Genomic DNA, 13841 nt, shown 5'->3' with positions numbered 1-13841 from the left:
AATCAAAATGACCTGAAAGAGTTATTGCTATCATATGGGGAGTTATGTGGAAATAAGCTGGGAAGTACTAACCTAAATACGCATGATGTAGATATAGGAGACGCTGTTCCAATTAAGCAACATCTTTATAACCCTCTAAAGTTGGCACAGGTTCAAAAGGAGATTGAACATATGCCCCAAGATGACATAAAGTGAGTTACAGTGATGAGCTCACCCATAGAAATGGTGCCAAAATCAGATGGTACCCAATGGTTATGTGTGGACTATTGCAAAGTCAATGCAGTTACAAAGACTGATGTGAATCCAAAGCCATGTTTGGAAGACTAGTTTGAAAAGGTGGGACAAGCAACTTATATCTAAGTTGGACTTGCTCAGAGGCTACTCATAGGTACCTTTGTCAGAAAGAGTGAAGGCAATTTTGGCTTTTGTAATGCCTAATGGACTGTTTCAGTTTAAAGTGATGCCATTTGGGATGAAAAATGCACTAGCCACATTTTGAGAGACTAACCAATAAGGTCACTGCCACATTACCCAACTGTGTCGTATATATAGATGATCTGGTGTTGTTAGTCACATGTGGAAGGAATATTTGCAACATTTATCAGACTTGCTCAATCAACTTCGGAAGGCAGGCTTGGTGATAAACCTGGCTAAAGTTAACATGCCAAAGTCCAAGTCACCTTCCCGGGCCATGTTACTGGATATGGACATATGGCCCCATGAGATGCAAAAACAAAGAAAATTGGGGAGTTCCCATACCATCAACAAAACGAGCAGTACTACAATTTCTGGGATTCAGTGGATATTATCAAAAGTTTGTACCAAATGTGGCTGCTCCACCCACTGAATTGCTAAAGAAAGGCAAGAAGTTTCAGTGGACAGAAAACTGTCAGAAGGAATTTGACAGCCTAAAAGCTGTGTTAACCATTGTCCCAGTATTAGGCACACCTAATTGGGCAGGCCCTTCAAGGTGGCTATCGATGCAAGTGATGTGTGTGTCAGTGTGGTGCTCTTGCAGGAAGATGACAAGAAGATAGAAAGAACTATTGGGTATTTCTCCAGGAAATTGACCGTTCATCAGCAGAAATATTCGACAGTTGAGAAGGAGACTTTGAGCTTGGTGTTGGCATCACGTTTCAATGTTTATGTTACCTGTAATGGATCTAAGACGATCATATACACTGATCATAACCCATTGAAGTTTGCAGAGAAATTTAAGGACTAAAATGCCACACTGTTTAGATGGAGCTTGTTGTTGCAGCCATTCAATTTGACAATTATGCAGGTGGCAGGACAAGAAAACATGATTGCTGAGGCATTGTTGAGGATTGAATGAGAAACCGAGGCATTCTGCGACAGGAGTAAAGCAGACTGAAACAGAATGTAGTAGTGCATGTTTACATATTTATAGTCAATGTAATGTGTATGTGTGTTGTAGAGTACTAACAGTTTATAATTAAGAAGTTTTAAAATGAAGCCATCTTTGGATATTGATGGTTCTTGTTTTTAAGGGGGGAAGCATGAAGAAGCTGCTCCTTTAACAAGGTTATGTTCTCTTTGGTATTTTTTTCAGAGAGGTAGTAAAAGACACAGCCTCCAAAAATTCGAAGTTGAAGGGTTTTATGGTCAATTTGATTATAGCTAACAGATACTGCCTCAGGAAAAAAGGCTTTTAAGTTTAAAATAATACTCGTACAATGAAAGGGGAGTGGACAGTTCTCCCAGCTCAGTGTTTCTCTGGTTTGGTTTGGGTTTTAACAATAGTGTTGATAATGCTGCTGGACCCAAAGAAGGTCCAGGCTGATACTCTCTGTGTGAATTCCCACATGTAAGAACCTGTTGTGCCAGGAGGTGTTTATGGGGATTGTTAAAAGTGTTGGAACAGCATCATTAAGTTGGGATGATCTGTTGGATTTTTGAATAGTTTAAGTTATTCGATATTCTTTTCTCTTTTGTGTTTTATTTGGTAATCTCAAAAAATAAATTCTATTTGTTTAAAACTAAGTGGGTTGGCCAGTCGCACCACTCCCTGAATATCCACGTTACACCTGCTTAAAACAACAAACAAAGTTAGGGTCTGGGCTACTTTCTTGAATTGTTTTGAAGTGGTCTGGCCTGGTCAATAACAAGGGGAAGAGGGTATTGACAATCAGGGATCTGCGGAATAGTAAATTCCATCCTTCTTCCGCCTCATCATCCCACTTCCAATTTAGTTGCAATCTGTCAAGCACTTGGATTGCAGGTTATCCACGTAGATTCCACAACAGGATTATCTCTTTTTGGAAAGGGGCTCTGGGACAGCAATGGAGAACTAATGTACTGAAAATCAGCTGAAATTATATCTTATTGGAAAAAAGCTCCAAACTTAGATATAGTCCCCCGTCAGGCCAAAAGAAGAGTGGGATACTGTGACAAATGCTGGAATGTTGGCTCATCTTAGTTTCTACATGTGCAATGACAATTTGAATAAGAAAGGTACCTGCACCAATTCCTCATTTTGCACTATTGTCCAGTAGATGGAATCGTATGGGGAAATGCAAATTGTTCAAAATAAAAACTACTTAATTGAATAATGTGAGAAAATAATTGAGTGGAGCAGATACCTTAAACACTAATATGTTAATTTGAAAATATTTATGAAGAGACATAGGTCCTCTATCTGTCATGAAGCAGACTGGAACCATCTTTCATGTCACTTAGCTCTTCTGCTGTTCATTGCACTGTTATTCTTGAAAATGAAAAGCATAATTACCACAGTACTGCATTGGAATGCTGAGATATCTCTTGGATGGATACAGCTCCAACAACACTCAAGTTTGACACCATCCAGGACCAAGCAGCCCATTTGATTGGCACTTCACTCACCACCTTCAATGTTCATTTCCTTCACCACTGATGCACAGTTACAGCAGTGTGTAAAAAGATAGAGTCACGATTGTCTCATTAGAGAGAGATGACCGGTGGTTATTTAACCTTAGGGTCAGTGCCCCTCAGACGAAGGGAGTAGTTGAAGAGTCCTTCATGATAACCTGTACACTGTAGTAACTCACTGAGGCACTTTTAACCACATCTTCCAAAGCTGTGATCTTTACCACCGAGAAGAACAAGGGCAGTAGACATGGGAACACTACCACTTGCAAATCCCACCCAAGTCACACATGATCCTAATTTGAAACTATACCACGTTCCTTTGTTGCTGGATCAAAATCCTTAACAATAGATGTGCCCATACCTGAGGGACAGTAATGTTTTAAGAAGATAGCGCATTTTCTCAAGGGCAATAAAGGATGCACATTAAAGCCTGTAATGTCCATATCCAGTGAAGAAATAAAAGAAAGACTTGTGCATCAAAGATACAAAATAACTTCAGATCCCCTTGCATCATTTACAAGAGCTGGCCCTTGCTTCTTTTTGAAAAATTGTCACTATCTTCAATTACAATGCAAATGTAAATGAACTAAAGCCCATTGACTTTATAGTAAGTGTTCAGATATGAAAAATACAAACCACAATTGTTCACTGTAATTATGGCTGTTGTAATAAGTTTCCTTTGTTGTGAACGGTGTGCTACAAAGTTTATGGATTTTTAAAAGTTCTTTCAACATGAGATTATTCTACTGGATGATTGCAGGGAGGAAATTATTGACACATTTTTGTTCTTGTAAGTGTACTACGCTTTTTATAGCATAGGTCTTTATTGGCATCAAATCTTCAAGGACTACAATAACACTACTAACACTAGTAACCATAGAAACTGAATCTGTGCTATTTCTGAATCCCAAGTGCTACTCAATAGCTGCCACAATTATGATCTCAATGTGAGTTGAAAATCTGCATTATATTCTTTCCAGTCTGTGAGAATAAACTGGGAATATATTCTAATCTATTAGTGCTCCACGCATTCAGATTAATGTCCTCTGTGACATGTGGTTTCTAAAGAAATGAAAGGATCTAGAACAAAAATGCTCAGTTCTTGTCTGGCCTGGATTGTTTTGATTTGCCGGTTGGTTGATTTTCTGGGCAGTGCCTGGTGCACATGAAGAATTGTAGCTGGTGGCACATGTCAGCTGCCAAAGGCCAGAAGCAGTGGAGGGGAGGGCTGGGGAGACCAAAAACAGGGAAAAGTAAGGGAAGTTCAGCAGCTAAGTTACTCTGGATGGAGAGATTATTTCAGTGAGGGCTGGGATGATATGAAAGGGAAGACGTGACTACAGAATTGCAATCATATATTAGTGAACACGATTTCATCATGTCAAACTTCACCATCCTTTCAGGATGTAGTAGACATGGTAATTGAGGAAGATAACATGTATGTAATATGCATGGACCTTAAGCCATTATTTAAGGTGACAGCCTTAAGATGGAGAAAGTTAAACTAGATTAAAGATTGAAGAGAGATATAGACCAAGAGATAAAAACCGTTTTCAAATTAATTGGAAATGTAAGTAGTTGTGATCACAGAGTTCAGCTCTGATGTCTTTTATACTGTCCTGAGAATAATAATTTGGATAAAAGCCTGCAGGGAGCAGGGTTAAAATTTGGAGATGATAGCAAATTAGGAAGTATGATACCTTCTTTAAAAGATCACATGAATCTGCAGAGGTATTGATAAGATTAAAAAAAGAGGCAGATGGTATTCAATGTCAAACAAGTGCAAAGTGTTGTCAGCGAATGTAATGGTGATTCACTTTGGGTTTTTAAAGATATAACAGCACATGTTGTACACTGAATAGAAGTAGGTTCATGACATAGAGAATTATAACAATTTAGGGTTACAGTTCATGGTATTTCTTGGGAAGATCTTAAGTCGACCAGGCTGTAAAAAAGTGGAATTTTATGTGTTATAGAGTGTAAAAGCAGAAAGACGTTAATGAGCCTCTGCTAAACCTCAATAAGAGCTTGTGTAGAATACTGTGGACAATAATGAACTTAGCACTAATGTTAGAATGTTGAGGTTTAGAGGCAGAGTAATACATTCATGATGGTGCTGCCTGAGATGGGAAAAATGTAAATATGAAGAAAACATTGCTAATTTGAGTTTATAGGGCAATATGATTGTACTTATTCAGTTGTTTGCTGGCTTACATGAAATGGTAAACAAGTAATACATCCCAGTTGTTATAGGTCCAGAGTGATCAGTTCCACATCTCCAAGCTGCCTCTAAGACAGATATTTGACAAATCAATGACCAGGGCAAAGATTGAAGGTGAGAGAGATTTAGAAGGGACGTGAAGAGAAGATTTTTCACTAAGTGGATCGTGGGAATTTGGAACTCACCGCTTGTAAAGATGGTAGAGGCAGAAACCCTTATAACATTTAAGAAGCATTTAGATGTACATTTACAACACCAAGGCAAAAACACTTTGGGCCTCATGCTGGAAAATGAGATTAGAATCGTTAGACAATTGTTTTAACCATTGCAGATTCGATGGGCCAAAGAGGCCATAGCTATAGACCTCTTTGACTCTCATTCTAGATTGAAAATAATATATTCTGGTAGTCTTCTTCCAGAGTTTACAGTACAGCATGGTCTAACTCCTGATTAGAGTGGTGCTGGAGAAGCACAGCAGGTCAGGCAACATCCGAGGAGCAGGAAAATCAACGTTTCAGGCAAAAGCCCTTCATCAGGAATGAGGACTCATTTTTTGACTCAGGCTATCCGCACCTGGAGAGTGGGAGTCAGGCCATATATGTCAACATTCAAGATTAGACTGGATTGCTTAGAAAATAGGTTAGTTATAGGATTAACGCAATTGTGTCATTCGGAACAGTTAGCCCCATATTTCTTATGAGACTACTGGATTTCACCTTTGACAGTATCCTAATATATTTTATGTTGTGTCATAGAAAATTTATTGTAATACCACTTCCTTATGGTGGTCATTAAGAATGTGTTTTGTGCTCGTTTAGGAGAAGTTTGAGACTTAATCAAATTCATTTTCATGCAAGTCTATTATTAAGTTTTTAATTGTAATAATTTTCTAAGTCATTGTGAGTATGAATAGCTGTTTTTAACTGTTCGTTTTCAGTGGCTCTCGGGAAAACAACGTAGGCTCTTACTTTGCAGTTGGCAGCATAGTGATGGTGCTTGTTGCTGACCCTGAACTGAGGTACTGTATGAACTTACTGACTGCAGTCCTCACGTAGTAAATTTGTCTGCAACGAAGGGCGAGTGTCCTCCTAGTTCCAGCCTCAGTGAGCAGAAGTAGGGCTATGGGAGGCAGTGTAACCCAGGTGTCCGGTCAGTGCACTTCAAAACCTGCAGAAACCAGGCAATGTCAGAGTAAAGGCATTAAACCAAATAATTGTACCAAATTTATCAGCTATCAGACTTTGTTTATTTTACTAAATTAAAATTGTTAGCATGTTTTAAGAAATGTGGTCATTTTGATCAGTCATTTTTGTGCTTATTTTGAAGAAGTTACATTAATACTTTGAACTGGTCTGTAGCTCTCACTTTTCAACATGACGTATTTGAATTGAGTATAAATCACTTTTCTTTGGCCCATTTTGAGCCGATTTGGCAATTTCTTAACCAGGTCAACAATCTAACTTGGTTCAATTTATTTATCGTTATATGTCCTGATAACAAATAAAAATTGTTGTCTGGATTAGAGTGGTGCTGGAAAAGCACAGCAGGTCAGGCAGCATCCAAGGAGCAGGCAAATCAATGTTTTGGGCAAAAGCCCTTCATCAGGACTGAAGGTAGGGAGCCTCCAGGATGGAGAGATAAATGGGAAGGCGGTGGGGCTGAGGAGAAGATAGCAAAGAGTACAATAGGTGAATGGAGATGGGGATGAAGGTAATAGGTCAGAGAGGAGGATGGGGGAAGGCAGCAAAGAGTATAATGGGTGGATGGGGGTGGGGATGAAGGTGATAGGTCAGAGAGGAGGGTGGAGCTGATAGGTGCGAAAGAAGATTGGCAGGTCTGATGGGTCATGAGGATGGTGCTGAGCTGGAAGGTTGGAACTGGGGTAAGGTGGAGGGAGGGAAAATGAGGAGACTAGTGAAGTTCACATTGATGCCCTGGGGTTGAAGTGTTCCTTGGTATACGTGACAATAAATTCAATTCAATTCAATTCTATCGGGCACCTGGGCCTAGCTATGGACCTGAAGCCTCAGCTCAACTTGCAAGCCTGACACTGCTCCTCGCTTGCCAGGAGTCCTTGGGCTGAGGTGGAGCTATGTCTGCTTTGTCCTGGTATTGCTTCTGCCGCAGCCGGATGTTCAATGTTTACCCAACCTCTCCACTCCAAGGGCCTGTTCTGCCACCTTCGTCCGCCATTCCATGCAGGGCCTGCTCTCGCTCATGTCACCATCACTGCTGCTGCAACAAAAAAGGTAAGAGAAAATACTTTCAAGATAAAAGAAATAAAAAGCAAAAGTAAAAAGAAAAAGAAAAAAAGCAGATGGAAATGGCCAAGCCCCAGGCTCAGTAACCCAAATGCTGCTACTCCACTGCCACCATCTTGATTGGGTCATTTGCCTTTAATTCAACAAATTTTAACTTTAATTAACAGTCTTTTATGAGGAAATGTAACAATTATCTTTTGGAAATTCATTTAAATAAGATCCATAAACATTCTCCTGTTTTGCAACTGCTTAATAATTCACTCCTGTACGTCAGGCCCTCTCTGATAAACTAAGATGCTTGGTCATTTTATCCTTAACTATGGACTCTAGTAATTTGCTGACAATGGTACTCAGACTAACTGGTCTACAATTCCTTGGTTTCCTCACTCACCTTTCTTAAAACCTGAGTGACCTGCACAAGTTTTAAAGGAATAACTCCTGAATCAAGAAGGTAATAGTTTGGGATTCTGCAATGTTCTTAAATATGACCTTTGAAGTCTTGATATGAAATCCATATGGTCCTGGAGATTTGTCATGATTTGATGTCATTATTTCTTCATTACAGTTACTGTATTGGCCATGTTGGATATATCCTGTTTTTTTTTGTACAAGAAATACCTGGGCAATTTTCCACATTGTCTGGCAGAAGCCAATGTTGTAATTGTACTTGAAAAGCTTGGGTAGGGCTGAGGCAACTTCTGAAGCTATTGTTGACAGGGCCCATAACTTTTCCAGTATCCATAGCATCCAGCTATTTTTTGATTTCACGTGGAGTGAATTGAATTGGCTGAAGAAACTGGCGCCTATGAAACTGGGAATCTATGGGCAAGACTGCAAGCCTCTTTGAGACTGTGCTCACACTGTCTTGCACTCATCAGCAACAGCAGTATGTTATCACTGCGGGGATTTCCACTGCCACCACCATATTTACTGACCAACTCCACATCAGGCCAATCCCTGCCAACCACTTTCACATGGGAGAAGAATGAAAAAGAACAGCTTCTGGGAGCTCATAGGTGATTCTTCATTGCAAGTAGCAGCTCACATTGATAAATGTATCACTACTTTACATCATCGCCTGTCTGATCGACTGTCATTGTAACTGCAAATACAGGAATCAATCTGCACATGCTTAGTACCGTCCCATCTTCGAGACCATGTCTACTGTTTCCCTAATGCATTGCATAATGTCCTGTCATTGTTCTGTGTGGAAGCATCACATGTTTGAAAGTCCTCAAATCATTGAAAATGTTAACATTATTGAACAACAGCAGAAGTGAAAAAGAACACAAACAAAAAAAGAGTTTCATTTGCTTCAGTGATAAAATAGGGGCAGCTTTCCTTTCAAGCAACAACAAACCTACAGTCAATAAATGATCACCACCCAAACAAAATATAGGAAGAGGGTGTCAGTTAAAGACCCTTTGGCTTCTTGTGCCTGATGTATGCAGCTGTCCGTCATGCAGAAGGTGAGGTTCTCCTGCTTAAAGTCCTCATCTTCCTCCTCAAACAACTGCCAACTTTTCCCAGTCTGTTGTCTCCCCTCTCCTCCCACTCCAGCTGTGCAGGACACAGCATGCTAACATTATGCAGCACTCCCTGTCTGGACTGCAATCCAAACTTCAGGAACCTCATCTTCAGGACTTCTACCAGCTTCTCCATGATGGACCAGGTCAAAGTATGTGCCACAATGTATCTACCCTTTGCCTCTGTCAGGGGTTGCAAAATGGAGTCATCAGCGTAGTTGCAGAGGGTAGCACTTGTCTGCCAGTAACCATTCCTGCAAGGCATCCAGCCCTCGGAACAAAGCAAGAACAAACATTTCTCAAGGACTTTGGCAGCATGGCAGTTTCTAGGTAAGTCTATGATGGTCAGTGATAGAATAATTAAATGGAGTCCGACTCTGTCAATGAAGGTAGTGGTGTTGGTACATGGTGCTACCAATTCAATGTGTATACAGTTTATAGTGTCCTTTATCTGAGGGATGGCAAGTTTGTTGGCTCAATCTTTCTCCCACACTGAGCCCAATCTCTCCCCCGCATTGGGCTCAATCTCTCCCCCGCATTGGGCTCAATCTCTCCCCCGCATTGGGCTCAATCTCTCCTCCGCATTGGGCTCAATTTCTCCCCAGACTGGACTCAATCTCTCCCCATGCAGTGGGCTCAATCTTTCCCCCTGCACTGGGCTCAATCTCCCCCCCCCCAGGCTTGATCTCTCTTCCCTGCACCAACCTTGATCCCTCCCTCACCCTGGGCTCAATCTCTCCCCATGCTGGGCCCAATGTCTGGATCGCTGTACATGTACACTGCTATCTTGCCACTGACAACCATGTAGGCTCACCAGCTGCCTCACCACAAGACGCCAAAGTCCCTGCTCGAGATCCACAGCTGCTGTCCCCATGACCGAGCTCCTTCCAGACAGGAAGTCATCAAGTCACGAGATGTACAGCATTGAAACAGACCTTTCAGTCCAACTTGTCCATGCTAACTGAATATTCTAAATTAATCCAATCCCATTGTTGATTATTTGGCCCATTTCGCTCTAAATCCTTCCTATTCATATGCCCATCTAGATGCCTTTTCAAATAGCAAAGCAGCAGCTCTGCAGATTCACTGCCGAGTCAGATTTATTTCTCTGTTTGGTTCACTGGCCTTGTATCCCTTCATCCTTTATAAAGTGCCATTGTTTTGATCTGTTTACTCAAAGTTCCAAAACAATGCACCATCTTTTGGCACAGTGATTACTGCTCCCAAAATTCAAGGAAATCAGCTCCAACACTGAAAACACCTCAAAAGAGGTGCAGCTCTTACAGCCACAAGCTTCACCCGTCCTCCATCTTGGATTACCTACAATCCTTAATCCACATAGAGCAAAAAAAACTAAAAAAAACTAATGATAAGGAAAAATTCAAGATGAGCTCCTGCTCAGGACCCCAACTCCAACAGGAACGGCATTGAGAATGACAGACTCAAGGCTTCCTTACCTCCAACACATCCTGCGGCGATCTCAAATTCTCCATGTTTGGCAGCTTCTGGAAGTTGTTTTTGGTCACGGACATTCTGGCGCATTTGTATCTCCTTCATTTCTCTGCACCTTCATTGCATCAGTGTCACTATGACAATAACTCCTGCTGTGGCTGGATCCATTGGTCATGCTCCCAATGAACCTGTGTTTGGGAACAAAACTGAAAAACAGTCGCTTAATGATATGAGCAGTCAACATTCACATCACACTTAATTTAGTCCTGACCTCTATACAGTGGGACATGGAAGCCTCCAACAAGAAGGGCCAAAGAATACTTTGAATGGAATTTTGACGCAGTGGATCTTATTCTGATGTAAGCGCACAGGCCATGTTGTACACATACAATAGAAGATTGTAAATGTGGGAGGATTATTGAAAGCTTATCCTCCCCCTCCAACCCCATATCGGTCATAGAGTTATAGAGATGTACAGCATGGGAACAGACCCTTCGGTCCATCTCGTTCAAGCGAAAAAAAGAGAGAAAAAGAGAGAGAAAGAGAGAGAGAAAAAGAGAGAGAAAAAGAGAGAAAAATATGAAAAGGTGAAAAAGAGAGAGAAAAAGAGAAAGAAAAAGAGAGAGAAAAAGAGAGAGAAAAAGAGAGAGAAGAAGAGATATAGGGAGAAAACGAGAGTGAAAAAGAGAGAGAAAAAGAGAGAAAATGAGAGAGAACAGAGAGAGAAAAGAGAGAGAAAATGAGAGAAAAAGAGAGAAAAGAGAAAGAAAAAAGAGAGAAAAAGAGAGAGAAAGAGAAAAAGAGAGAGAAAAGAGAGTGAAAAAGAGGGATAAAACAGAGAAAAAGAGAGAAAGAAAGAGAAAAGAGAGAGAAAAGAGAGGGAAAAGAGAGAGAAAAGAGAGAAAAAGAGAGAGAAAGAGAGAGAGAAAAGAGAAAAAGAGAGAGAAAAAGTGATTGAAAACAGAAAAAGATAGAGAAAAAGAGAAAAAGAGAAGAAGAGAGAGAAAAAGAGAAAACGAGAGAGAAAAAGAGAGAGAAAAGAGAAAAAGAGAGAAAAAAGAAAAATAGAGAGAAAAAGACAAAAAGAGAGAGAAAAAAGAGAAAATGAGAGAGACAAGGGAGAAAAAGAGAGAGAAAAAGAGAAGAAGAGAGCAAAAAAGAGAAAAAGAGAGAAAGAGAAAAAGAGAGAGAAAAAGAGCGAGAAAAAGGGATGAAAAGAGAGAGAAAGAGAGAGTGAAAAAGAGAAATAGAGAGAGAAAAAGGGAGAGAAAAAGTGAGAGTAAAAGAGAAAAAAGAGAGAAAATGTGAAAAAGAGAGAGAAAAAGAGAGAGAGAAAGACAAAAAGAGAGAGAAAAAATAGAAAATGAGAGAGACAGAAAAAGAGAGAGGAAAAGAGAAAAAGAGAGAAAAAGAGAGAGAAAAAGTGAGAGCAAGAGAGAGAAAAATAGAGAGAGAAAGAGAAAAAGAGAGAAAATGAGAGAGAAAAAGAGTGAGAAAAGGAGAGAGAAAAAGAGAGAGAAAAAAGAGAGAAAAAGAGAGAGCAAAAGAGAGAAAAGAGAGTGAAAAAGTGAAGAGAGAGAAAAAGAGACAGAAAAAGAGAGAGAAAAGAGAGAGAAAAAGAGAGAGAAGATGAGAAAAAAACGAGAGAAAAATAGAAAAAGAGAGAAAAAGAGAGAGCAAAAGAGTGAGAAAAGGAAAGAGAAAAAGAGAGAGAAAAGAGAGAGAAAAAGAGAGAGCAAAAGAGAGGAAAAAGAGAATGAAAAAAGAGAAAAAGAGAGAGAAGAAGAGAAAAAGAGAGACAGAGAGAGAAAAGGAGAGAGAAAAAGAGAGAGAAAAATAGTGAGAAAAGGAGAGAGGAAAGGACAGAGAAAAAGTGAAAAAGAGAGGAAAAAAGAGATAGAAAAAGAGAGAGAAAATGAGAGAAAAAGAGAGAAAAAAGACAGAAAAAGAAAGAGAAGAAGAGAGAGAGATAATGAGAGTGAAAAAGAGAAAGAAAAAGAGGGAAAACGAGAGAAAAGAGACAGATAAAGGGAGAGAAAAACAGAGAAAAAGAGAGAGAAAAAGAGAGTGAAAAAGGAGAGGAAAATATAAGAAAAAGAGAGAGAAAAAGAGAAAAATAGAAAGTAAAAGAGAGAGAAAAAGAGAGTGAAAAGAGAGAGAAAAACAGAGAAAAAGAGAGAAAAAAGAGACAGGAAAAGTGAGAGAAAAAGAGAGAAAAAGAGAGTGAAAACGAGAAAAAGAGAGAGAAAATGAGAGTGAAAAAGAGACCAAAAAGAGAGAAAAAGATAGAGAAAAAGAGATAAAGGGAAAGAAAAGAGAGAAAAACAGGAGAGAAAAGGAGAGAAAAGAGAAATAAAAAAGAGATAAAAAGAGAGAGAAAGAGAAAAAAGAGAGAGAAAGAAAAAAGATAGAGAAAAAGAGAGAGAAAAAGAGAATGAAAAAGATAGAGAAAAAGAGAGAGAAAAAGAGGGAGAAAAACAGAGAAAAAGAGAGAAAGAAAGAGATAGAAAAAGAGAGAGAAAAAGAGAGTAAAAGAGAGAAAAAGTGAGAGCAAAAGAGATAAAAAGTGAGAGAAAAGAAGAGAGAAAAAGAGAGAGAGAAAGACAGAGAGAAAGAGAAAAAGAGAGAGAAAAAGAGAGAGAAAAAGAGAGAGAAAAAAGAGAGAAAAAGAGAGAAAAATGAGAGAGAAAAAGAGAGAGAGAGCAAATGAGAATGAAAAACTGAGAGCAAAAGAGAGAAAACGAGAGAGAAAAGTGAGAGAAAAAGGGAGAGAAAAAGAGAGAACAAGAGAGAAGAACAGAGAAAAATAGAGAAAAAGGGAGAGAAAGAGAGAGAGAGAGAAAGAGAAAAAGAGGGAGAAAAAGAGAGAGAAAAATAGAGAGAAAAGGAGAGAGAAAAAGACAGAAAAAAGAGAGAGAAGAAAAAGAGAAAAAGAGAGAGCAAAGAAGACAAAAAGAGAGTGAAAAAGAGAGAGAAAAAGAGATAGAAAAGGATTGAGAAAAAGATAAAAAGAGAGAAAATGAGATAAAAAGAGGTAAATAGAGAGAAAAAGAGAGAAGAAGAGTAAAAGAGAGAGAAAAAGGGAGAAACAGAAAGAAAAATAGAGAAAAAGTGAGAGAAAAAGAGAAAAAAGAGATGGGATACGAGGGAGAAGAAGAGAGAGAAAAAGAGAAAAAAGGTGACAGAAAAAGAGAAAAAGCGTAAAAAACTGAGAGAAAAAGAGAGAGAAAAAGAGAGAAAGAGAAAAAGAGAGAGAAAGAGCAAAAGAGAAAAAGAGAGAGAAAAAGAGAAAAGGAGACAGAAAAAGAGAGAGATAAGAGAGAAAAAGATAAAATGAGAAAAAGAGAAAAAAATGAGAGCAAAAGAGAGAGAAAAAGAAAGAGAAAAAGAAAGAGAAAAAGAGAGAGAAAAAGAGAAAAGAGAGAGAAAATGAGAGAAAAAGAGAGAAAAGAGAAAGAAAAAAGAGAGAAAAAAGAGAGAGAAAGAGAGAAGAAGAGAGAGAAAGAGAAA

Source organism: Chiloscyllium plagiosum, unplaced genomic scaffold (genome assembly GCF_037043375.1).
Source record: "Chiloscyllium plagiosum isolate Xiang-an unplaced genomic scaffold, Cpla_swu_hap1 HiC_scaffold_23, whole genome shotgun sequence".
Classification (NCBI taxonomy): Eukaryota; Metazoa; Chordata; class Chondrichthyes; order Orectolobiformes; family Hemiscylliidae; genus Chiloscyllium; species Chiloscyllium plagiosum.
This window is presented reverse-complemented; position numbering follows the sequence as displayed.